We start from the raw sequence: 25867 nt of genomic DNA on the forward strand, positions 1-25867 counted from the left end.
ACTAACTAACAACAAATGCCGTGAGACATAAAACGTTTTTACAGTGGCATTTTATTTCAAATTTAACAACGTCTTTGTGGCTCCAAGTGTTGTTGTTTTTTTCTGTGTAAAATTGGTCTGAATGGTTTTTAGAGTGGTAAAGGTTGGCAACCCCTGATATATGTGTTTATTGTTTCAAGGATAGTAAGAGTAGTGAGCTTAGCCTAATAAAGTTAACTAAACAGGAGCCTACGCAGAAAGTTAACTGACAAGGATCAGAGTATCGTATCTAACGTTTTCTCGTATCGCCGTCCGTATAACTTTCGAATATTCTAAATTTATTCCGTAATAGAAGTGTTTTTGGATCGCAAAAAAGGTTAACGCAGCGGTTATCACACTGGGGTCCGTGAGGCAATTTTGCGGGGATAGCGAAAAAGGTGGAAGTAATTCTATATATTTATTTAGCGTCAGTTTGTGCAACTGAAAAAGTTTAAATCAAAATGAAAGTGAGAAATCGGGCTTAAGGCTTGAGGACCGCGAGTCCTCGAAATAATGGCAGAGAGGCCGTTTAGAAAAAATAATGAAAAAGTTTGAGAAACACTGGGTTAACGTAACTGAGATAAATTTTGTCAGGGATTGTGTATCATCAAATATTGTAACCCTAAACTACATATCTTTGATCGTATGTTAGTTTCTGCTATGTTACTTCATTAGAAAACGCTTACCAGATATGGACGTTTGTAGATTGCTGATGACAACTTAACTATTCCATCATATGTTATTGCACAATCACTAAGATCAAGGTTATTAATATTATGAATGCAAGTTGCTAAATATTTTGCTCCGTCGTTTCCAATTTGATTGCGCTCCAGAGATAAGCATTCCATCTAAAAGTAAATTTAACCTTTAAATGTTTAGAAAGATGTCAACTTACGCATTTTTAGATCTTGGCAGCATCTAAAAAAATAGGAAGGAATGGATAAAACTTCTACCGGTTTCGACCGATTGTTGATGGCTGATGACAACGCTTTTACTCCAATGCTGGTGATACCACACCTCCAAATATTAAGTTGGTCAACATTGTGTAAGCAGGTTGCTAACGCTTCTGCCCCATGGTCGCTGATTGGATTGCCGGATAGCGTAAATGCTTTCATCTGAAAAAAATTGGAAAAATGGCTCATTGAATCCAATTCGCAGATAAATAAAATCCAATTCGCACAAACTACGCAACGCTATGCCGTCACAGAGATAATCGTATGCTTTTCGTATGAAACCGTTTTGTCACAAGGCGCGTTGCAGGTAAGAAGTTCTTAATTGCAAGTCCAATTCCGGAAACTAAAACACGGAAAATAAAAGGAAACCTTTGCATCAATATCAATCTCTCACCTATAATCTACTTGCTTTGTGATATTAACCACAAGAAAATAAAACATTGTACAATACTTTTACCGGGTTCAAACGATCCCTTATAGCTAATGCCAACGCTCTTGATCCAATGCTGGAGATTTCACAATCCACAAGTTCAAGTTGGTCAATTTTTTGTATGCAGGTTGCTAACGCTTCTGCTCCATCGTCGCTGATTGGATTGAAGTTGAGCGTCAATTTTTCCATCTTAAAAGTGAGTGAACGGTTACGGCTCTGCACATGTTGCAATCAATAAACAAATCACTATACTACAGTGTAAACCATCACGAAGTTAATGGTGCCTCTAGATTTTTGAAGTTTTCAGTTAATTTGTGTTTGTTGGTTTTGGATTCATTCGATCATCTAACACATGAATGTTCTTACCACGTGACCTAATACTGTCACAAAGATAAACTTATCCTTTGCTCTGTGTGTATTACAAGGCGCGATGCAACTAACTAGTATTCGATTTCAAATTTTGCAAATGCAAGTCGCTGATTTCTGCTCCTTTATCGCCGATTGGATTGTACCTGAGCGTTACTTTGTTTATGTGTAAAGTGATCAGAAAAATGGGTCATTTCATCAATTAGCACACGTTTAACGTTAAACGAATTTAAAATGTTTCAAAAGCAATTCCACAATCTAAACCATGAAAATTAACAAGAAACATGTGCATCCATATCAATCTTGAACTTATAATGTACTTTCAATACAACTGCATCAACCACAAGAAGATCACATACACAATTGAAAGTACTCCTACCGGGTTTAACCGTTTGTTGATGGATGATGACAACGCTCTCGTTCCAATGTTGCTGATTCCACAGTGCCAAAGATCCAGGCGGTCAATGTTATGTATGCAGGTTGCTAACGCTTCTGCACCTTTGTCGCTGATTGGATTGTAGCTGAGAGTTAACTGTTTCATCTGTAAAGTAAATGCACGGTTAGTGCCATACATGTGTGTAAACCAGCAAAAAAGTATCCGGGTACTGAGGTTTTTAAAGTTACTCCGTTGATTCGTTTCTGTTTGTTTTGTTAATGTCCACTAAAACTTAAAAGTTGTGAACTGTTCAATTGATCAATTAGCAGACACGAATTTTATGTCAATCGTTGCATCACAAGGCGCGATGCAAGTAATAAGTGTTCGGTTTTAAATTTTCGAATGCAAGTCCGCATATTGAGGATCACATGCACAATGCAAAAAACTCCTACCGGGCTCAACCGATTTCTTGTCAGTAAGACAATCCTATTCTGCCAATAGTGATCTAACATTCCGGAAGGTGACTTTGGTCAATGTTGTGCATGTGTCGTGCGCGTCACTTGGCGCACAATATCAATCTCGCACTTATAATAAACTTCCAATACAACTGCATCAACCACAAGAAGATCACATACACAATGGAAAATACTCCTACCGGGTTTAACCGTTTGTTGATGGATGATGACAACGCTCTCGTTCCAATGTTGCTGATTCCACACCATCGAAGGTTAAGTTGGTCAATGTTATGTACGCAGGTTGCTAACGCTTCTGCACCTTTGTCGCTGATTGGATTGTGGCTGAGCTTTAACTCTTTCATCTGTAAAGTAAATGCACGGTTAGGGACAAATGTATTAAAAAATTTTTATTGTGTCTCAGCTGCAGTTTTTTGGCAGTGATTTTTAATTAACTCATTTTCCTTTTCAGAATAGGCTAGGCCTGTGTTCAAATTTTTGCCCTTCTATTAGACTTTTGCACATTCTTTCGCTTTAGTTAGATTAGCCTACAGCCATATCTTAACTTTTTGTACAATAATGCGTAATTTAACTACTTGAATTCTTCATAGTTCAAAATTTTGTAAAACAAAAGTTTTTTAAAGTCCAAAATTTTCAATTGGTTTTGTAGGTGAAAATTTTTCGTTTTTAGGTCAAAAAATAATCGCCCTAGTTATAACTATTAGCGTTTAGTTTAAAAACTCTTTACTGTACAAAAGGAACATAGCGCAAAAATTCCATTCGGCCGATGAAGAATAAAATACGAATTTAATGCGATCGCGGGCCGGATAAATGAAGCAGCTAGAATCCGTTCGCGGGCCGCTCAAAAGCTTCATGCGGGCCGTAGGTTGCCCACCCTTGGTATAGCACGACTGAATTTAGTCCCGTTCCAAATATGATCGCAATAAGCGAACATTTTTGTTACACCAACTATATGTACTCCTACCGGATTTGACCGTCTAATGATGGCCGATGACAAAGCACTCGTTCCAATGTTAGTGATTCCACAGCCGCAAAGACGAAGTTGGTCAATGTTATGTACGCAGGTTGATAACGCTTCTGCACCTTTGTCGCTGATTAAATTTCCGCGTACTGATAACTCTTTCATCTGTAAGTAAATGCACGGTTAGGGTCATACACGTGTGTAAACCAGCACAAAAGTACCCGGCTACTGAGGTTTATGAAGTTACTCTGTTAGTATTGATAATTGTTCACCAAAATTTAATAGTTATAATTGATTCAATTGATCATTTAGCAGACACGAATGGTCACGTGTATTGTTGCGTCACAAGGCGCGATGCAAGTAATAAATGTTCGGTTAAATTGGCAAATGCCTGTGGGCATATTAAGGATCACATGCACAATGCAAAAAACTCCTACCGGGCGCAACCGATTTCTTGTCAGTAGACAATGCTCTATTGACAATGTTGATTTAACATTCCGAAAGTGAAGTTGGTCAATGTTTTGCATGCGTTTCTATCACTTTATCAACTGATGTAAATGTGCACCAAAAGGTATAAAGATCCCAAAATGGTTTACCTTTCCAGATTACTTTCATACACTTTGTCGCGTACGGTATAGCACGACTGAATTAAGTGACGCTCTAAATTAAATCGCAAGAAGCGAACATTTTTGTTACACCAACCATATGTGAGTTATAAAATACTGTTGAAAAGGTTCATGTAAATAGTGTCAATCTTTCACTCAAAACTAGTAACTTGTGATTCACGCACTACGTAAAATCGGGTGACTGTGCTTACGGGTTTGTCCAACTTGGATATTTTATCAGCAAGATGTTGAATATCTTTTTCTTCGATCGTACAGCCGGAAAACCTGTTTATTTTGTGTAGACATTTGCTTAGTATATCCAATGATCCTTGGAGCTATGAAACACAAAAATATATTAAAGTGGCGTTTCCGCAAATCTACAATCCAATATGAAGAGTATAAATTTTATAAATTGCTTTCTTACCAGTTTAAACCCGGCAAAAGTTAAGTTGTGTGTGGAGTCTGACTTGCAGATTAAACTCGTTATTCCACATATTGCTGGTGTTGATAAAACGATATGTCGCATAAAATAGTTCGATGAAACTTTAATATTCAAACGTAGTCGATTGGCAATTTTCTTAAAAATGTCGTCGCTCTGTGCTTCGTACATCAAAACATAAGAACTATTGCTCGCTTCTGGTTTCCATTGCGGAAAGAGGCCGCACAAAACCGTTGTTAACAGCTGCGTCCTGTTTGTTATCTTTTTGTATTTTACGTGTTCTTGCACTTGTTGTTGGATATTTCGGTTGAGAAAGCCGAACAAGTATCTGACGATTGGAAACGTTTCTTGAGAAAAGTCTTTTACAAAAATATTAAACTCTAATTCAGGCAGAAAAACTGCAGCATAAATCGCCGCGAAGTAAGTTTTCCAAACGTTATGAGAAAAATCACCGCTATGTTTTAAAATATTAAGTTGGAAGTTTGCTGTCTTGTCGTAAAATGTAGTCAAAAACAGGGACAGATCCTCACGTGGCTCATTTGGCTCGGATATCTTGCAGGTTTGGCTCCATGCTAAACGTGCTAGTCCTTCAAAATTTGAATCATTGTCTGCTATTTGAGCGGATATGATAAACATCGAAATCATTAATGTCAGTATTTCTGTCTCTGTTTTAAAATCTCTCTCTGGATGTTTGAAAATTACATAGGTAATGATTCTACACATGTACTCGTCATCACATGCTTCAAATAAAACTGGATGTTCTTCTAAATATCTGTACACTTTCTCCCAGTTTTGGCCGCACGTTTCCTGGCAGATTCCTAAAACATAATATAATTCAGTGATATCTACGTGATTCTAAATGTTGCGATTCACATACACAGGTTTGTTTAATATTTTCCTACATGACATAGAGCAATCTTTCCCAAAATGCGTTTACGTGTCGCGACCCAAAGTGGGTCAACCATAAATGATTTTTTTTGTTCGCCTGTTTTAAAGGTAAAGCAAAAAGTTACAGTAATATTTAATATGTCCCAAAACAAAACCGTTGTTTTAGCATGTAATATTTGCAAGAAAAACAATCCTTATGTTTCGTTTGTGACTCAATTATTATTTTTTTGTGCGTGCTGTCAGATTTAAACAGAGCAAATAGCACGGCACTACAGACATGCTCAGTGTGATATGTAATAAATTATATTTCTCCAAACCGGACTAAGTTACGTCGAAATAAACTAGCATACCAACATAATTGGAATGAATTGTTTTCAAGTTCTAGTTTGTTTTCTTCATGATTCTGCTAACAAATTTGAGACATATTAAAAATGTTTTTTATCCAGTTTCATAAACCCAAAAATGCCCATGTGGCGACTTCTCTCACTACGGTTACGTAATTCGCTGTGTTTCGATGCTTTTGTTTTTAATAGCCGTTCTCGGCAACCGCCAAAAAAGATCATACATATATCATACTGAGCAAGTCGGTGCCGCCGCGCTATTTGCTATGTTTAACAGAAATCTGCCAGCACGCACAACAACTACTAAATGCGCCACAAACGACACATATATATGGAGTTTTTCTTGCAGGATTTAGACATCCGAAAAGTCGTATTGCATGCCATAGGTTTTGTACTGTATACATGAAATCTTTGGAAGTTTGACAGCACGTTGCGATTGACATTAAACAAGTTCTATGAAGTTAAAAGTCAAAGACAAGAGTGCATGTTGGTTAGAAATAAACTTACGTTGAATGGTAAAGTATTTTGAATGGCCAGATGATAACGAAGGAATCTACACAACACAATTTCAAAAAGTTTAAGGAAGAGAAAATATTTTTTATTTCCTTTAAAGTTGTTTCACATTTTGTAACAAAAAAAGTCACTGCTGACATTGTCAAAGTAGTATTGATTTCTACATCAAAATACGCAACTATAACACTAACTTTTGACACCAAAAATGGCATATTTTCTATGAACTTAAATCAGAGGCTACATTTCAGCCCTTTTTGTTCGGTTTTGTTCAATATTAACTTTTTTGCAAAGACTTACAAAAGAGAACGTGTCTTGGAAGTCAGAAATCCTGAAAGAAGGGATAGAAGTGTGAAAATGTTGGTTTAAAAATAAAAAAAAATCACAGTAGCAATGTGGAAACAACTTTTGAGTGTAGAAGTGTTTTTGGTAGGAATTTTAGACATACATTTCTTACACAAATCTAGGTTTTCTCGCTGTACTTATTTATTTGTTACCCAGTGCATAATTTTTTGAAAGTCAAACGCCACATTTATATGGAATTTGACGTCGCAGTGCATAATAATGTTGGCTAAAATAAAACACGACTTTAATGGTGAAAATAACGGCCCAAATAGAAGTAAAAAGCGACATGCTTTATGGTTCAAACGTTTCGGTAAATGCATCAGTGATATGAAGGCCACATTAGTTACACCCATTTATATTAACTTTAGTCGCATAAAGGAATGATTAAAAGGTGCGCAACAAGCGTCGCGTAAAAACGATAGATAAAAAGGTGCGCAAACCGAGGTGTAAGCCACCTGCGAGTGTGCGTCTGGCGAAACAGGTGCAGAGCAACTACGACATACAATATATTTACAAGCAAGCAAAGAAACAATAGTTGGACAGCACGTCACATAAAAAATACGCAATAAGTTAATTAGGTATTAAACAAATACAGCGGAACCGACTTCGAATCAACGTATAATTCCGTTTAAAATAACAATGAAAGATTGCGTGAACTGCTCCAGGATATTGGTTTTCTTTCAACATACTACGTAAGACGCTTCCTGCGTGAAAATAGGCTCAGTGGCGAACAACGAGCCGAAAAACGCATGAACAAAAAACTTGAACGCATTGGCATACAACCTATAGGCAACGAACTGCAAATAGTTTGCAATCTCTCGGACACCGCGCTCACTCAATATGATCTTAACCTTCTCAACAAAGGACTTTGCACACTTTCCAACCAAAATCAACATCAACTGCATCCAAGTCGAGTTCGAACATCTATATCACGACCTACGTCAAGTCCTGTCGCACTTTCAATGTGTGCAACTAAAGCAAATGTTAATGAACCTCTACAGTAGGGTTGCCATACGTCAGGATTTTCCCTGACATGTCAGGGAATTTAGTGTTTAAATCTGCGTCAGGGAGAAATGGTAAAATGTACTTAAAAGTCAGGAATTTAAGAGAACAAAATATATGCTATGGAATTAATGTACCAACGGAAAAAGTTTCTAGTAGTTAGCTATAACCGCGTCTATACCATGAAGCGTTGTGTGTGCGGGCAACAATACCTGTTTGTTACTAGTTGTCTAACGAACAATACGCGTTAAATACAGAAATAAACATCTGCGTCTCAAGAAAACACAGCATTCGATGCTACGTGGGAAGTTTCATTTGCTTTAACTGTGTATCTAATATGCAAGGAACTAACTAACAACAAAAAGTCGAATGTCGTGGGACAGAAAAACGTTTTCACAGTGGCATTTTATTTGAAATGTAAAAAGGTGACAATCAAAGTATCGTATCTAACGTTTTCTCGTGTCGCCGTCCGTGGGACTTTCGAATGTTAAAAATTTATTCCGTAATAGAAGTGTTTGGATCGCAAAATGATCAACGCAGCGGTTCTCAAACTAGGATCCGGAGTCATTTAGGAGTCCGCGAGGCAATTTTGCGGGGACCGCGAAAAGGTGGAAGTAATTCTATATTCTTATTTGGCGTCAGTTTGTGCAACTTAATAAATTTAAATCAAAGTACGGACTTGAAAAGTAGTTTAATCATAAACATTACTGCCAAGGTAGTGGTGTATATAGAATACATCGTGTAGACGTTTCGACAATCTCTGTTGTCATCATCAGTACATGTTTTCAATCAAGCTGTGGAACACGGTATATAAAGCACTAAGGAAAAAAAAGAAAAGAAAGGTAAGCCAGATGTGTGAAGTGACGTCACAGACGATAACAGGGAACGACGTCTAGAACGGTGGCGTAGACGAAAAGATAAAAACCGGAGATATGGGTCAGGTGTTGAACAGACGCAAGGGCATGGAAATGCTGTCGATGTTGAGCTCGGGTTCATGCCTTTGAATAAAAAGCGATTCGAGAAACAACAGTCTCACGCGGTCTTGGTTTGCGTCCAAAATCTCCGGCTCGGCAAAAATAATGCACGAAGAATTTAAGAAGGTCAAGAAAATGCTTGGAGCGAATGGTTATCCCCACAACTTTGTGGACGGGTGTATCAAAGGGTTTCTCAACAAAAAACACCAATCGAAGGTATTAAACAACGACTCAAACGAGGAGAGATACGTGGTTGCAAGACTTCCATTTCTCGGCCCAGTATCTTACAACATTGCGCGTGAATTGGGGCATTTTGTTCATCGAACCGGGGCCAACATCCGCTTACGTCTTGTCCATGAAACGAACAAACTTTCACGGCATTTTCCTATAAAAGAGCGCCAGGAACACATCAAAAGAACTAACGTTGTTTACCGGTTGGTTTGCAACTGCGGCGCTTCATACATTGGGGAAACGCGGCGAAATTAAAGAACATCGCATGGACCAAAAATCAGAAGTGTGCCGGCACATTTTATCGAATCCGACACATAAAGTTAATTTTGCCGAGCCGGAGATTTTGGACGCAAACCAAGACCGCGTGAGACTGTTGTTTCTCGAATCGCTTTTTATTCAAAGGCATGAACCCGAGCTCAACATCGACACAGTTTCCATGCCCTTGCGTCTGTTCAACACCTGACCCATATCTCCGGTTTTTATCTTTTCGTCTACGCCACCGTTCTAAACGTCGTTCCCTGTTATCGTCTGTGACGTCACTTCGCACATCTGGCTTCCCTTTCTTTTTTCTTTTTTTCCTTAGTGCTTTATATACCGTGTTCCACAGCTTGATTGAAAACATGTACTGATGATGACAACAGAGATTGTCGAAACGTCTACACGATGTATTCTATATACACCACTACCTTGGCAGTAATGTTTATGATTAAATCAAAGTGAAAGTGAGAATCGACCGTCTCCATTGCTAAACAATAGGATTTATTGCATCAAAACTAACAAAAATGCAATTGTTCGCGCACAACTGTAATGTTTTTTGTCTTGTCTGTGATGTCAGATTTGGATCATTGTTATTCGCAATTTTGCATGACTAGCTAAAATCCTGCAATCAACTTTCGTTTTTCTGAAATACACATTCCAACTAAAAAACCGCGAGCCCTCGAAACAATGGCAAAGGGACCGAGCGTTTAGAAAAAATAATGAAAAAGTTTAGGAACCACTGGATTAACGCAACTGAGATAAATTTTGTCAGAGATTGTGTATCATAAAATATGGCAACCCCACTCTACAGTCGATATGTTTCAACCAGGGGCGGCTCGTGCTCGGGTGCTGCAGCACCCCCTGGATATTTTCACCTAATATTCCTACCACAACAATACAGATAACTTTCATGATACTTATTTTTTTATTCCTAAGTATAATTTTTATAAGTATAATTTCCGCCTTGATCGGCATTTTTTTCATTTAAAAAAAAATTATGGCATTAATATGTTATCTATGGTGGAACTGCAGCTCCAGTTTCATGACGAATCGTGACGTTTTGCACTTGTGCGCATGCGCACTTGGAAAAGCTACATGCCGGGCGAAATAGGCGACTGGGTGCTGCGGCTCGCGCAGCTTTTTTGTGTTGTCTGTTCCGGGAAAGGTCATCTTACACTTTGAAAAGTCACGATTAACCGTTATAATAAAAAGTTAAGAAAACTGGGATAAAACATCTTCTATTCCAAATATGTCATGCAGGAATAAGCAACCACAAGAACTACTCACACTGTGAAGTTAAATGCCTCACTGAAATTCAGGCAATATTAAATGCAGAACAAACAATTGCACAAGCAACAGGAATTTTGAAATACCTTAGTAATGACAACACAAGCAACAAGAATTTTGAAATACCTTAGTAATGACAATTTCAAGTTTTGGTTTCTTAACACACCATGTGGACAGTATTTGCAACCAAGTGCAATCTTGTGTATTGATATAATGGACATGTTATGTTTCTTTAATCAGTAGCTGCTAAATTGCTTCACAGGAAATGTTTCTTAGGAATGAACATTCTACAGGGGAGATAGTAGTGACCACCAAACATATCCTGTTGTTAGAAAAGTTACTGAAACTTTAAAAGGAAAAGCCAGTTAGCCAGCAATTTCCATGAGTCTCTCAAAGGCAAAACGGTTCTTGAAAAGGATGTCAACACTGAAAAGGATGCAAACTTTTCTAAGGAACACCATTATTTCCAAAAAGACTTGCACTTGCAGTGATAGCACTAAATATAAGGAAAAAAACAGTTTCTTGGTTGTCATTTGGAAATCAAGGAAGAAGCTATTAATTATTTTGCTTAAACTATAGGTTTATGATTCATTTTGGTTGTAAAATAGAAGCACAAGGTTTAATAATATGTTTTAAATTTAAGTGAGAGTGTTGTAATTTTCAAAGCTTGCAGAGTTTTGTACTCCAAAAAAGGAATTATAAGCTATTTGCCACCAACTAAAGCAGCAAGTTAAGCAGTTAAGAAACTTACAAACTATTAATAGTTGTACACAAAAATTAAGATGTTGAATAGACAAGTTCTGACACAAATGTAATGTGGTTGTTGAATTTGTCAGTTATGATACAAATAAAAAGCTTTATGGCTATTTTTTGTGTGGCAATTATAATCTGTGACGTGTAATGGAATATGTTGAAAATGCTGACTGTGGCTATAAGGTACTTATATGATACATGACCATATTAATGACTGAATAGCAAGTGTGTTAGTTAGTAGTCATTGTTATAACCAGTTTTACTTAAATGTTCTCCAATTGAAATACTTCGACCTTTTTCGACTTATTTATTAATAATTTTTTTCTATATACTGTTGTTGTGTTTTACCGTATTTACAACCGCTTTGTTTCGAGTCTGTGTCACGTGTGTTTTTGTGCCACATTATTACTGCATGTTATTGAGTTTGGCCTGTCGCTGTGCAAGTAAACAAAATTTCCCAACGATACCGTCTGCTGTTTACATTACACCCGTGTGCATTATTGCGTAACAACCATTACGTCACAATGGAGTTGCTAATTAAGATTTGTATTACTTGTGTTTCTACACAAAACAATCACTAGAAAACTATAAATATGACTTTTCTATATATTGCCAACTTATATTTGTCCAATAAAGGCTAAAAATTGGAGCAGCACCCCCAGAAATTTTAGGCACGAGCCGCCACTGGTTTCAACCTTCTTCATTCAACGCAAACAGCACACAGCTGCACTCTCACTAGAAGAGCTTAACAGTGTTCGGAATCTAGCGACCAACCAAGACGTCATCATTACGAAACCTGATAAAGGTAATGGCATGGTTGTTCTAGATCGCACGGCATATGTCAACAAAATGAATGACATTTTAAGTGATTGGAGCAAGTTCGTTATTTGCAGCAAGGACGATAACGCAAGCAACCTGACAAACCTTCAAAATTGCCTGCGCTACCTCAAAACCAAAGGTGCCCTCACTGAAGATGACTATCTCCAAATGCGACCTACGGCGGCCAGAACACCCACACTCTATGGCTTGCCTAAGATCCACAAAGAGAAAGTACCACTACGACCCATCCTTCACTCGGCAGGCAGCTTCAATTACGATTGTGCTAAATGGCTTTTGCGTATTCTTGTGTCAGTGCGCGAACTTGTCTGCACAGTAAAAGATTCTTTTGAGTTTATTTCAAGGATCAAGGAAAGCCCATTTGACAATATTGCAATGGCCACATTTGATGCAAACATCCTTTTCCAGGCGGAAAATTATCCCCGAATCATACATTTAATATGTAAGTTCATGGTTGTATTACGTACGATTTTCTCGTGACAATCATAGATGTATAGGGTGGTTTTACACGGAAAGTTAACTTCGGATCATACATGATGCTAAGGTGAAGTTCTTACATGATTTTCTGAGAATATACCCGCATAATCCGAACATATACCTGCGTTTTTCTGGGGTTAATATATGATAAACCTATCATGATTTTCTGAGAATACACTCGGATAATCCCTACCAACATATTTGATATTCTTTCATTAAACTGTGATAAACCTGTCCTGTAACGTCATCGTTTCACAAATTTTACACTCAAATAAAGAACATGTTTTTAATGCACGAAAAGTCATCAGAGTATTTAGGCGATTACAAACATGTCGCAATAAAAAAGTTGTGGGTGATCACATTATAGTCGCATTAGGTAATTTATGGACGACCATAAGGCCCAGTTGCACTAAGCCTCGTCCTCATCGGATGATGCAATAGGTTCTATTAAAGAACCACTTTTGCCGTCGGTTTCTTTTCGCCGTTGCATCCAGCCGTTGTCCCAATCAGCTGCGCCTGACAGAACAATCTTGATGTCGTCAGCGATTGTTTTGTTCTTTTCGTTCTTGTATTCAGTGAGTGGAATAACATCTACACAAATTCAAAGTCAATTAAGTTGTTATTTTGATCTGTAAAAGCTTGTCCACATTTAAAATAAAGTAAATACTACTTACTGCGAAGAAATGAATAATTTTTGTGATCCTTGAAAGCTTTTTTTGAATGTTGTTGTTTGGGCCCCAATCCTAACCATGAGTAGGACGCAGCTAGATCCCTGGACATAAATAACCTAATGAATGTTCGAATGGTAGCTCTCATCCCATTTTGCTCCACTCTTTTGGCCAGCATTTGCAAATCCTGGAATTACATTCATGTTAAAATGGATGCATTATAACATTTGGTTATAAACTTACCGGAACATTTTTCTGTAACGTGTCTAGGTCTTCATCAGTTTTAGCAGGAACCATGAGCGGAAAATCTGCATCACACTTAGCTTGTATGATCGTGATTATCTTTGACTGATTAGCTTGCAAGCTTTCCAAAACTTTTTGAACTTGGTTCCAGCAGTTACATCCGTCTCACTGAGGTTGCAGGTCAGACAACAAAAAGCAGACAAAATTAACTCACATTTCGCACTAAAAACACTCTTAAGTTCAAATCCGTCTCTAAAACGATTGCGCGTCTGTGCAGGCAATATTTCGAATAATCTAACGCCGCCTTGAGAAAACTGCTTTTTACGCTTGTAATTAAGAAGCGGATTGCATTGTTGTTAAACGGGACGAAGTCTTTCTCTCGCTCTGATTGTTTTTAGGGTCGGGTAGGAGATAACAGCGGGTCATTGCCGTATGCGATCTCTTGATTATTGTCGCCAAAAGAATTTGAAAGGAAATGTTTGCAAAAGGAAAGTCGAGACAGGACGTATACTTGTGCGGAGACGCGCAAGTAACCTTAATCTCTTGGATTGTCTGGAACGCAGGGTTGCCAGGTTGGCCTATTTTCGGCCAGAATCGCTCATTCTGGCCTTGACTCAGAGCCCTTGGGCGAAAAAACTTTAGTCTGGCCGTCTGGCCGAAAGTTTGGGCGTTCTCACATTTCTATAGTGCGAGCACACTTCTCAGCAGGATTTGACGCTTTTCGGTCCCGACTTTTTTGTTCTCTTCGCTGTCGCGATAAGCGTCGTGTCTCGAACGAGATTGCAGCGCAACATGACGCTCTGAATCCCGTCGCTGCTGAATAACACCGATTTTATCCGGTTTTGTGTCTGGTATCATTGTCTGAACTGTTAAATACTCCGACTTCATGGTTTCCAATAGCTGCAATAGCTTTACTGCAACTGACACCATGTTTAAATTGTTTAACAACGACATGTATGCACAAAATGTAACTGAGTTTAACAATCTGCTGACTGATTTTGACAGTTGATACTTGTATTATTTTTTTTCGTATAGTGTGTTGGTGTCGCGCATGTCATGTTTTCTGAATAAATGTTTACTCGAGCCTCGTTTTTCAAAAATAATAATGTACATTGTCCACCACTTGAGGGCGCTAAACAAGCGGTTTTAGAAATTTAGCATAAAATAAAAGTTTGGGCGAATTTTAAGCGTTCTGGCCTACGACCTGGTCGATTTGCAAAATTTTAACCTGGCAACCCTGCTGGAACGTTGTTCTCGACGTTTGGGTCACACGTTTTTTGACCTTTTTGAAAATGATACTATCTCAGTGTACAACTTGCACAAATGCGACAAGTGGTCTGATTTTAAAAAATCAATCAATTTTCTTATAATGCGACAAATGGTCTGATTTAAAAAAACAACAACATATGATTCTAAAAAATGCTTCGCTAAAAGCATACAAGAAAATTTTACATAAACCTTGCAAAAGTCAAAGAAGAAAACAGCGGTTCATTTCAATTGTGAATATTCATTAAAACATCGCAGAAATTCGTAGTTATATATTAGAATTACGTACGTACTCGTTAAACCAGAATTTCTGTGATAACCGCAATATATTTTTGGTATATCATGTATGATTCGGAGATAGCCCTTGGATAAAGTCCGACTTACTAACATACCGGTTGACTTCACGATTGAGCTCATACTTTCCGCCATGTTCTGCAATGGAACCGAAACCACCAGCGGTTTGAACCGTCGTCGGCTCAAGAAGCTACTGCTTTGGACTGCATCAAAAACAGTCAAATGTACAAACAGATTGACGGCGTAGCGATGGGTTCACCAATTGCTCCGTTGTTTGCAGACGTCATGATGAACCATGTGGTTGACAAAGCTCTCAACGCAACACCGGACCAGCATCAACCGAAAGTACTGTGCCGCTATGTCGATGATATTTTCGCAACTTTTTCCGATCCAAACTTAATCGACATACTTTTTAACAACATGAGCAAGATTCACAGAAACATCAAATTCAAAAAGGAAGTTGAACAAGAACTAAGGGTTCCCTTTCTAGATGTGTTGGTAGATCGCTCAGGCGGCCATTTCTGTGCAAAATAGGCCAGTTTTGTACCATTTCAACACAAAGTCTACCTTGCCTGTTCGCTGCTAATTAGAGCATACAGGACTGAGGGTAACTATAATAACATGCATAAGGAATTTATGCGCATCGAAGGCTTTTTACTTCAAAATGGGTATCCGGCCAAGTTCGTATCCATGTGTATTAGGTCGGTGTTAAACAGACGCTACCTTCATGCAACTAAGTCCACAGATTTAGATTCCAACACCAAATTTAGTTGCATCAAACTACCATACCTTGGCGACATCGACCACCGCATACAGAAAGAACTCTTCAGTTTTATCCTTAAAGCCACAGACGGAAAGGTCCGTGTACGTCTTTTCCACCAAACACAGAAGCTTGTGAAAGCATTTGTGCATAAAGACATGCAAGGATTACTGAACCGATCTTCGGTTGTTTACAGACTGAAATGTTCTTGTGGAAAAACCTACATTGGAGAAACCAGGCGAAACCTTGGAACGCGAGTTTATGAACACCAACGAAGCGAAACGTCCGAGGTGTGTCAACACCTTCAGGCCAACAAAGACCATGTAGTGGACTTTAAAAACTCGGAAGTGCTTGGGACAGCCAGGGACCGCTATCGACTAATGTTACTGGAATCAATTTCCATTCAACGCTATAAACCGGAATTAAACGTTGATTCGAAGTCGGTTTCGCTGTATTTGTTTAATACCTAATTAACTTATTGCGTATTTTTTATGTGACGTGCTGTCCTACTATTGATTCTTTGCTTGCTTGTAAATATATTGTATGTCGTAGTTGCTCTGCACCTGTTTCGTCAGACGCACACTCGCAGGTGGCTTACACCTCGCTCTGCGCACCTTTTTATGTGTCGTTTTTATGCGACGCTTGTTTCGCACCTTTCAATCATTCCTTTATGCGACTAAAGTGTATATAAATGGGTGTAACTGAAGTGGCCTTCATATCACTGATGATGGCATGAGCATTTGCCGAAACGTTTGAAAATAAAGCATGTCGCTTTTTACGTCTTGGGCCGTTATTTTCACCATTAAACTTATGAACAGATCCCTATATAGTGTTCCAAAACACGAATTATTCCAGTATTTACAGATTTTATTTACGCTGCTTTTTACAAAAATTTTGATTAATCTCCATGAAAAATCGCGAAACGTTATCTTTTAGCAAAAATGTACAAAGCTAATCACTTACCCTTCCGCTGACGATAATGAATAGTAACCCTACAAGAAAAATCGTTTTACCACTTAAAAGTCCTAAATTCGTTCCTTAATCATTTAATCCAGCTTAATAATTAAATCGCTTCACTTAAGCGATAATGCCAACTAATTTGGACATAATACGTGGCTCATCTTTTCCAGAATATAACTTACGAATTTTAAAATTTCTGATGTGAAAAGTTTTTGCATTAATTTCAAAACAAAAGCGAAACTGCGTTTTATGCCTACTTCTGGCAAACGAAAAGTAGATTGCAGCACGTAACAAATATTACGCAATTGCAACAATCACGCAGTATTAAATTGGAGACTAGACCTCATCTATTGTGTAACTGATATTTACGCATACCGAACTGTGGCTTGATCCGTAGCTAAACTGAGAACCAGAAATTTGTAACCTTTCCTTCATTTGTTGAGCCACAGCTTGTCTGTGGAGTTCGTCACTTTCCTCCACTTGGCTTTTTGAAACACTACCTTCTTTCAATCTTTTAACAAAGCAAGGTGGATATACAGTTAACATGTGGCTGAAAAACCGAGCGAAATATATATTTAATTCAAAAATATATTTTATGTTTTGTTTTTAATGCGTGTTGCCCTTAAGGATCAACATCAATATAAGAAAAGTTATTGAAATGAAATGTGTCAACTTCCGAAAATTTATATTTTAGTAATTGTTAGCACCATTGCCAATACATTTCTTTGATTTATAGCGGTAAGATCCTCAATGTGATTATTGTCCAGTTGGAACAGACAAACTTCCAACAGGTGTTGATTTAATTTGCAAAAAAGCATAGAACACCCATTTCGGGTTCTGATTTGCTTTTTAATCCTGTCCTTTACATAGTTATACTGTCAACCTTTACTGGTGAAGCTAATTTTAAGTTAAAAATTAACCGCACAATTTCAAATAAACACAAGCATATGGTGGTTATAACTCACTTTCTTGCTCCTGCTTCTGGATGATCTTTCTCCATGTTGGAAAATGATGTGTTCTTAGTTAACGAAACAGGTAACAATCACTACAATGCAGAAATCCAAACAGTAATGGGGTATCGTAGTTTTCTATTGTGCTACCCTACTATTGTATAGTAACCATGTACTGAACTAGTCGCATTCAGTATTTTTTACCCTGATGAAGACGACCTGCATAGGACGTCGACACGTCGGAATAAAATTACATTTGCAACAAGAGCTCTACAAACTTGATATTATGCCTGGCAGCAATAGCTTATGTATAGTAACCATGTCTATACAAAAAACATGTCAAGCCAGAAATACCCATGTATGTTCAGTTTAGCTGGCTATTACCGAGTCGGACAAAGCTTTAACCCTTTGTTTTTTTTTGCATTTTCTTACACCACTAGGCATACAAAACAACATTTTGTACTATTTAACTCTAAAATCAAAATATTTAGGAAGTTATGATCCTGGCAGTTTAATCATAAATAGGGCAAATATTTTTTGACTTGTCAAAAAAAGTCAAAATTTTTAGAATAGGTCAAAAATTGTCAAAATTGTTTACAAAGTCAAATTTTTTTACAAAGTTTGTTCACAAACTGCATTGTCGTGGTGTTGTAGAGGTTGCACTCCCAGCAAACTATTTGTTTTACACCTTGTAGCCTACTTTATACTGTTGTAATTGGCCCATTGCCCCAATTATTGCGAATCATAAACCATCAACTGAGTGAAACAATTAGGTTGATATGGCGTGATGCTCAACATACCCCAAAACGTGCAAAATTTTGGTAGGTCCCAAGTCATTTTACGGCAGCTGCAGGTTAGGGGCAGCTCTTGCTTCGGTTTTGCTGTAGATACTTCATGTATCTTTCGTTTATACAAATGTATTGAATAATTTTCGTTGTGTCTTAGCTGCAGTTTTTTGGCAGTGATTTTTTAATTAGCTCATTTCCTTTTCAGAATAGGTTAGGTCTATGTTCAGATTTTTGCCCTTCTGTTAGACTTTTGCTCATTCTTTCGCTCTAGTTAGATTAGCCTCACCATATTTTAACTTTTGAACGATAATGCATAATTTAACTACTTGAATTCTTCATAGGTCAAAATTTTGTCAAAAAATAGTTTTTTAAGGTCAAAATTTGTCAAAATTTTCAATTTGTAGGTCAAATTTTTTCGTTTTTTAGGTCAAAAAATAATTGCCCTAATCATAAACATTACTGCCAAGGTAGTGGTGTATAAAGAATACATCGTTCAGACGTTTCGACAATCTCTGTTGTCATCATCAGTGCATGTTTTCAATCAAGCTGTAGAACTTCTAAACATGCACTGATGATGACAACAGAGATTGTCGAAACGTCTGAACGATGTATTCTTTATACACCACTACCTTGGCAGTAATGTTTATGATTAAACTACTTTTCAAGTCCGTGTATAGTGTTCCTAAATGATCCTGGCAATTATGACTAAATTGTATACGCAACATTACACAGTTATGGCAAGACCAGCGGTCACGGCACACTCATATCAAAATCACACTATGCCAGACAAAAGCCTTTGATGGCGTTGTACCGAATCAGCCGGAACCATTATAGGGGCAGGCAGCATTTTTGTATCCATAAAGCTTGACAACAGACTTAATGCTTTTGTAGCTCAGCTAGCAAACTTTTCGCACCTTTTCACAGTAGACACATTTTTGTATTGTCCCACATGGGCGGCTAATAATGCCAACTGCTATAACTTAACACACTGCTTTACCTTTAAATTTATTAACACTTATACATCAGTCCGTTTTTCGCTGAAAACTCATTCAGCATTTACTTTTCGTTTTATTACAATGATAAACAATAGGTAAAGTCCGCATGTAACAACAGCTTTTTTAAAGTTCGCTATCGTCTTTTGTCTCTGGCACAACCAGAACTGTCATGATATTAACATTACCGTTCAATGCCCAGGTCTACTGTAAAATCAACGTCACCCACAAAGCGAACGCGATTAAACATACAACATCGTTTTTTTTGTTTAGACAGGTCGCGTTACGGATGGCTAGCCAGCTAAAACGCGTCAAACACTGGTTGAGGTTCGCATTGACTTGCGCGAAAGCTTAGTGACACGGAATAACTCGCCACAATTTATCCTTGCTAATAAACTTCTTTTTTATTGTTTTGTAAAGAAAACGAAGAGATAAATCCGTACGGTTGTTAGGTAACAAATATTGAAACACAAAAATGCACTAACGTTCAACATTATATTTGAGACCTAAGGTAAATTTCGCAATATTTGTGCTTCCTGCCACATGTTGTGAGCGTGCAGCCAGTCCAGCGAACAGTATCTGTTGCATATCCGCTGATTTTTTCTGTTGAACGCAGCTATTGTACTGCAACGAAACTTATGACCTACTCAAACGTATATATTTTATAATGGCTCAACACTCAACCGAGCAACGCATATGCAAATCGCAGGGCTTACATTACTGGATCTGGTAACCTTGTGCCTGTCAAATTCAACTACAAAGCAACGGTAAAGGCCGAGTGCACTGACCTGTGACCGAAAGAAAACGACAGTCCCACAGCTCGTCGAGTGTCAGATTCTATCTGTGTCATCAGGTAAGGGAGTGCTTACGAAACTTAATCGGGCACTTGGAAAACGTGATCACAGCAGGCGCTTAACTTTTCTCTGTTATAGCCATGGATTATTAAAGTGCGAACATTATCTATAAGTATCCTTGTATAATATGAAATGACAACATCTATCTTGTGTTAATGGGGAAAAAATTGCTTGATTTTTGATTTGACAAAAAAAGCGCGCTTGACTTGACAAAAAAGGTCGAACTTATCCTTGCGGTAAAGGAAAAAGTTTACTACAAGTGTTTTCAAAAGCCCCGTTGAAAAGGAAAAAAAGTACACCTGGTCTCAATAAGCTTTCGTACAAGTCAATGCGAGCTATTTACCATTTAAAGCAGGGCTACTCAAACTTACTTGCTCTGCGACCCCTTGATGGGTAAAAAAATACTTATATATTATGTATATACCATCTAATGGCGTTTGAAAAGCCTAAATTAATTTCTAACTTGATACACAGATTGACAGTCTTAGTTTTTATGACGTCATAATCTATATTGTGACGCTTGTGGCATCTGCTTTTTCGCATTGTTTGCACACAATAGGCATAAAAAAGTCTGGCGCATATGGCTACCAGGCTGATAATACTTTTTAAGTTCCACAAAATGTGTTTAGAGCAGTTTGAACACAAGGGAATGATGTTTAAACAATAAATGTACGCACGTATACCATTAATTGTGACTGACATAATAACCCATAATGTTTCGCGACCCCAAAATTATATTACGCGACCCCAATTGGGATCGCGACCCACAGTTTTAAAGCATGTCGGTGTTGTTACACACATAACATTCTGCTGACAAATCTTATTCCAAATACACGTTTTTTCACTGCCCTAGCTTTCGATCATAACTCTTTCATACACGAAAAACAATAGTTAACGGCAAATGACTCATTAAACCAGCGGTTCTCAAACTGGGGTCCGCGGTCCTTTTGGGGTCCGTGAGGCAATTTTGGGGGGACCGCGAAAAAGTTTAAGTAATTCTATAATCTTATTTGGCGTCAGTTTGTGCCACTAAATAAGTTTAAATCAAAGTAGAATTGAGAATCGACTTTCCCCATTGCTAAACAACAGCCTTTATTGCATGACAACTAACAAAAATGTAATTGTTCGCGCACAGTCGTAATGTATTTTGGCTTGTCAGTGATGTCACAAACTGTTTTTGTATCATTGATATGGGTAATTTTGCATAACTAGCCAAAATCCTGCAATCAACTTTCGTTTTCTGAAAATACACATTCAGGCTTAAGGACCGCGAGCCCTCGAAATAAAGGCAAAGGGACCGTTTTGAAAAAATAATGACAAAGTTTGAGAACCACTGCATTAAACCAAGGAAGCAAATTCTAAAAGACAATCGAAATTAGCTATGAAACACTATGTGTCATCCTAGCCACAAGAATGCTTATAGGAAGGCAAAACAAACAGTTTTATATTGCAGCACACCGATGCTCAGCTTATTGAAAGTCTGTGTGGTTTTATACCATAATATGTCTTGCCATAACCTTGTGTCAATTTGTGTGCTACGAATTGAATAAATTACATTTGTGTGGTCCAACGTTTTTGTTGCGAGCCCTTAAAATCAATTTTTAAAATCAGTCACCGTGAATTTAACACCTAATTTTTCGATTACAGCAACTCAGTTTCAATTACAGTAACGTGTTTTTTTCCTAATATAAATCGATTTTGCGTCAGAACTTTCTGCAATAATGAACAATGGTGAGACTTAAGACCCTTTGAAAACAGGAAATTAGTCAAGCAGGCATATGACGGCGCCAAGAGAGAAAATGCCTAAAGATAGTTTTAAACTCTGCATGTTTGCAAATATTCACATCCTATGTGTATCATTTTTCTGTTTTTTTGTCTAATGTCAAGTGGTGCCGCGATGAAACAACGTTCGCACTGTTGGGTCATTTTAACTTCCATGAATTGGATCACAAACCAAATACAAAAAAGGCATAAAAGCGTCAAACACGCCAAGGAAACCAATCATGTGCAAAACTTTGTGGCTTTACGACGTTTACTACATCTGTTTCATAAAAGGTTTGACCAAGTAATGGATTTCATAAACACAAATGACTTTGCAGTGCAGATTGATGCTCAACTTATTGGACTAAACATGTTAAAATTTGCCACTTTATGTTGCAGTTGAATTTCCCTGCAGTCTACTCTTTTTTTCTCGTTACAGTTCGCTTGAACAGTGGGAATTGTAAAGAACCTTCTTTTAGGCCAAGGCGGTGCTAGTTTTAGGAAAGCCAGCAAGCACTGACTCTTTGCTAACTATCTCTCCGATAATGGTTTGATGTTTTTTTTGTGGAATACCACAAAGCTAGTGCTAATGGTAGCATCTTCGTATGCATAAAGCTTGACAATAAAAGACTCAGCAAGCAAACTTCTAAAATCCGCACCTTTTCACATTAGGCCAATTTTTGTAATGCCCAACGTGGTGCTGCTAATAATTCTAACTGCTATAACTGAACACACCGCTTTACCTTTAAATTCAACAACACTTGGCATTAGTCATTTTTTAATACCGCTGCATTCAGCATATTGAAATGAGAAACAGTTTCTGCTTGTGACAAGTCTGCTTGTGACAACGCATTTTTTACGTTTGCTATCGCCTTCTGTCTCTGGCACAACCAGAACTGAAAAGATATTAACTTTACTATGGTCATATGTAACTGCAAGCCGTACAATGCCCAGCCCTGTAAAATCAACGCCACTCACAAAACATACGGTGTCAAAATACAACATCGTTGCGTTTTTTTGTTTAGACCGGTCGCGTTACGGATGGCTAGCCAGCTACAACGCGTCAAACGCTGGTCGAGGTTCGCATTGCTGACCACCATATCACCTACAATAGCATTCACAATGGAAACCGAACAACACAATACCATCGCTTTTTTTCATATCACCTACAATAGCATTCACAACGGAAACCGAGCAACATAATACCATCGCTTTTTTGGATGTGGTTTGATCATAGATAACTTAATTCATAAATGCGCAACTTGGCGAAATCGTTCAGACAGGTCACGCTTGAATGAACCAGTACACATTGGCTTTTTACAATGGCGCGCAATGGTTGAAGAGTGAATATATTGGCAAAAAATCGCAATTTGGTGCATTCAACGTCAAATAACTTGAATTAAAGTGATCATAAACTTGCAGGTCACATAAGTTTCATGTATCTCATGTAATTTAATAGTTTTTTAAAGTTTATTTTGTGTTTTAAAGGGATCAATAATCGTTTTTGTTTGATTCATTTTGTATGTTAAATATACCATGGACAAGACTAAATTCTCGTATTTGTGATTTAGTTGTAATGCTGTGTAATAGCTAGGTTAGCCACATAATGAAAGATATTTTCTTGTAGGCAGTGCACTCAGGTTGCAGTAAAAATGAGCCATTGTTGCATACCTCAATGCAGTTATGCGCAAAACCGTGCCAATGTCAAAACATCTTTGTTTAAACTTTGCAATCCTAAATTTCAAAGCAACGCAGATATGAAGAAACATTACACCAATTTACAAAAATGTGTGCTCTCATTGCGTGACCCAACCAAGGGAGACATAATACAGGACATGCATCATAAAGAAACATAATAATAATTTCCTTTTAACCCACTTCTGTTGTCAAAATCAAACAGTAATTTTTAAGTGCATTCATATGTGAAGATCACTTCGAAAAAGTAACATTGCGTATGAACTTATAAATGTTTATTATAGCTAATATCATTTGTTGTGGCCTAGACCAGGGGTCCGCAAATACTTTTTGGCGCGACCCTAAAAAAATTGCTCTAAATTCTCGCGACCCAAGCATTAAGTCTGTGGAAAATACTAATCAACTAAATATCAATATTAAGACTGCTATTATGCTATTGTCAGTTGCTATTTTCACATAAAACAGTAGGTAAACGAACGTATTTATTCTAACAAATGAGAACTGTGGGCTCTGTGTTGAGAACACAGCTAATCAGAAAACGCATGCTTGCATAGGTGCGCTTAACTTTTTGCATTGTTACATAGACTGTATGTCACAGTTACGTAGTCATACGTAACAATGCAATAATAATTAAAAGGAAATTCATTAATACTGTAGATGCGATGCTTATATTCCTGGGAAATTAAAAATATTTCGCGACCCAGACTGGAAGGTTTGGGTCGCGACCCACTATTTGCGGACCCCTGGCCTAGACAAGCAGAAAAGCACCATTTGACAGAAAGGTTCTTTCAGAAGTTAAACACCACCGCATTTAAAGTGTTAAGACGGCTTTTAAACAATTAGGTCCTCAGCTGAAAGGCAGTACACACTTCTTAAATAAACATTTATTTTACACAACAAGTTGTACAACATTTAGAAAAGTGGTCATTTCATAGAAAAGGCAAATACCTTTGGGTAGAACAATATAAAGATGAAATTGTTGAGGCATACATAAGGTACAGTTATGTTCATTACGAATCTATCTGGGTTTCTGTATGTTATAATTTTTGCGGTAGACTTTGCATCTCAAGCAATGTTGAGGTTGAATGGGCTTCATTTCACGGATGGCGAGTTAAACCACTATCCGTGGGTATTACTTCATTGAAGAAATCAACTTTAAAAGCATATTTAACCCTTAAACGGGCCAAACAGAGTTTCTTGGTAAATGTGAGAAACGATTTTACAGATAGTATCAACACTTGATAATTATTACATTTTTGACACTTGTATTTTTATTTTCACACATATTCATGTAGAAATCAGGTGGGAATATATGTACCGCTGCTTCAGGTGTATGGGAATATATTTCCCACAGCCTTTTTTTTTAAGTCATACAAAAAAATTTATCGAACACTTCATGTTACCAACAATATCTTGCGATTTGCTTCCACATATGTAAGTATCAATTAATCAGTCAGTTGAGCTCACATAAAACAACAGAAATGGTACATGCATGGCTGCAAAGGCATACATATTGGGTAACAAAAAAATCAACTAAAACACTAAACAAGAGAAAACTCTACTTCAAATGGAACTGTCTAAAGCATGGTGCTATACACAAGGGAACCATACATGTAGGACAAATAATTTTGCTTCTTTTGTCTTTTTTTACACTTGAACACAATCTACACCTTCTGTAAGTTTCAACTGCCTGTGGAAGATGTTGCCCAACATTTTGAAATCGAATTTCAGGTGGGACACAAATCTTCTTCCCATGAGCAGATTTTTTATTGAGATAACATGGGTGAATAACTTTTCTTTTTCTTGAGCTAAAGTTGGCAGTCAAATACAGGGCAACCTGTTTATTGAACTGCAAATGAGAAGATTTTGGCTTTAGGTTATGCTCATCATAATAAACCTGATGTAGTATGTAAGAGTTGACTAAACTTGCATCCAAAATAAAGTAAAACAGTCTATGCCAGTACTTCTTTGATTTTCTTGACACAGAATAATATTCTTTGAGCTGATCAAATCGATCAACTCCTCTCATATATGCTGTGTAATCTTTAATGGCTTTTGGGCAGGATAACTTTGTTCTCGATCCATCTTTCTGTGTCCTTCGAACTTCAACTG

At 37.6% G+C, this 25867-nt stretch overlaps 2 pseudogenes across 1 annotated transcript; one reads left to right on the top strand and one right to left on the bottom strand.

Annotated features, from left to right (window-relative positions):
• Positions 1-12791: 12791 nt before the first annotated feature.
• Positions 12792-14322, bottom strand: LOC145219132 (uncharacterized; annotated as a pseudogene). The gene is made up of 3 exons (XR_013857861.1): positions 13436-14322; positions 13199-13379; positions 12792-13115 (listed from the first exon to the last, which is right to left on the bottom strand). The product of XR_013857861.1 is annotated as an uncharacterized LOC145219132 (transcript).
• A 677-nt stretch (positions 14323-14999) lies between these two features.
• Positions 15000-16225, top strand: LOC145219542 (uncharacterized; annotated as a pseudogene).
• The last annotated feature ends 9642 nt before the right edge of the window (positions 16226-25867 follow it).

The sequence above is a fragment of the Phallusia mammillata genome, chromosome 3 (genome assembly GCF_965637545.1).
Source record: "Phallusia mammillata chromosome 3, kaPhaMamm4.hap1.1, whole genome shotgun sequence".
Classification (NCBI taxonomy): Eukaryota; Metazoa; Chordata; class Ascidiacea; order Phlebobranchia; family Ascidiidae; genus Phallusia; species Phallusia mammillata.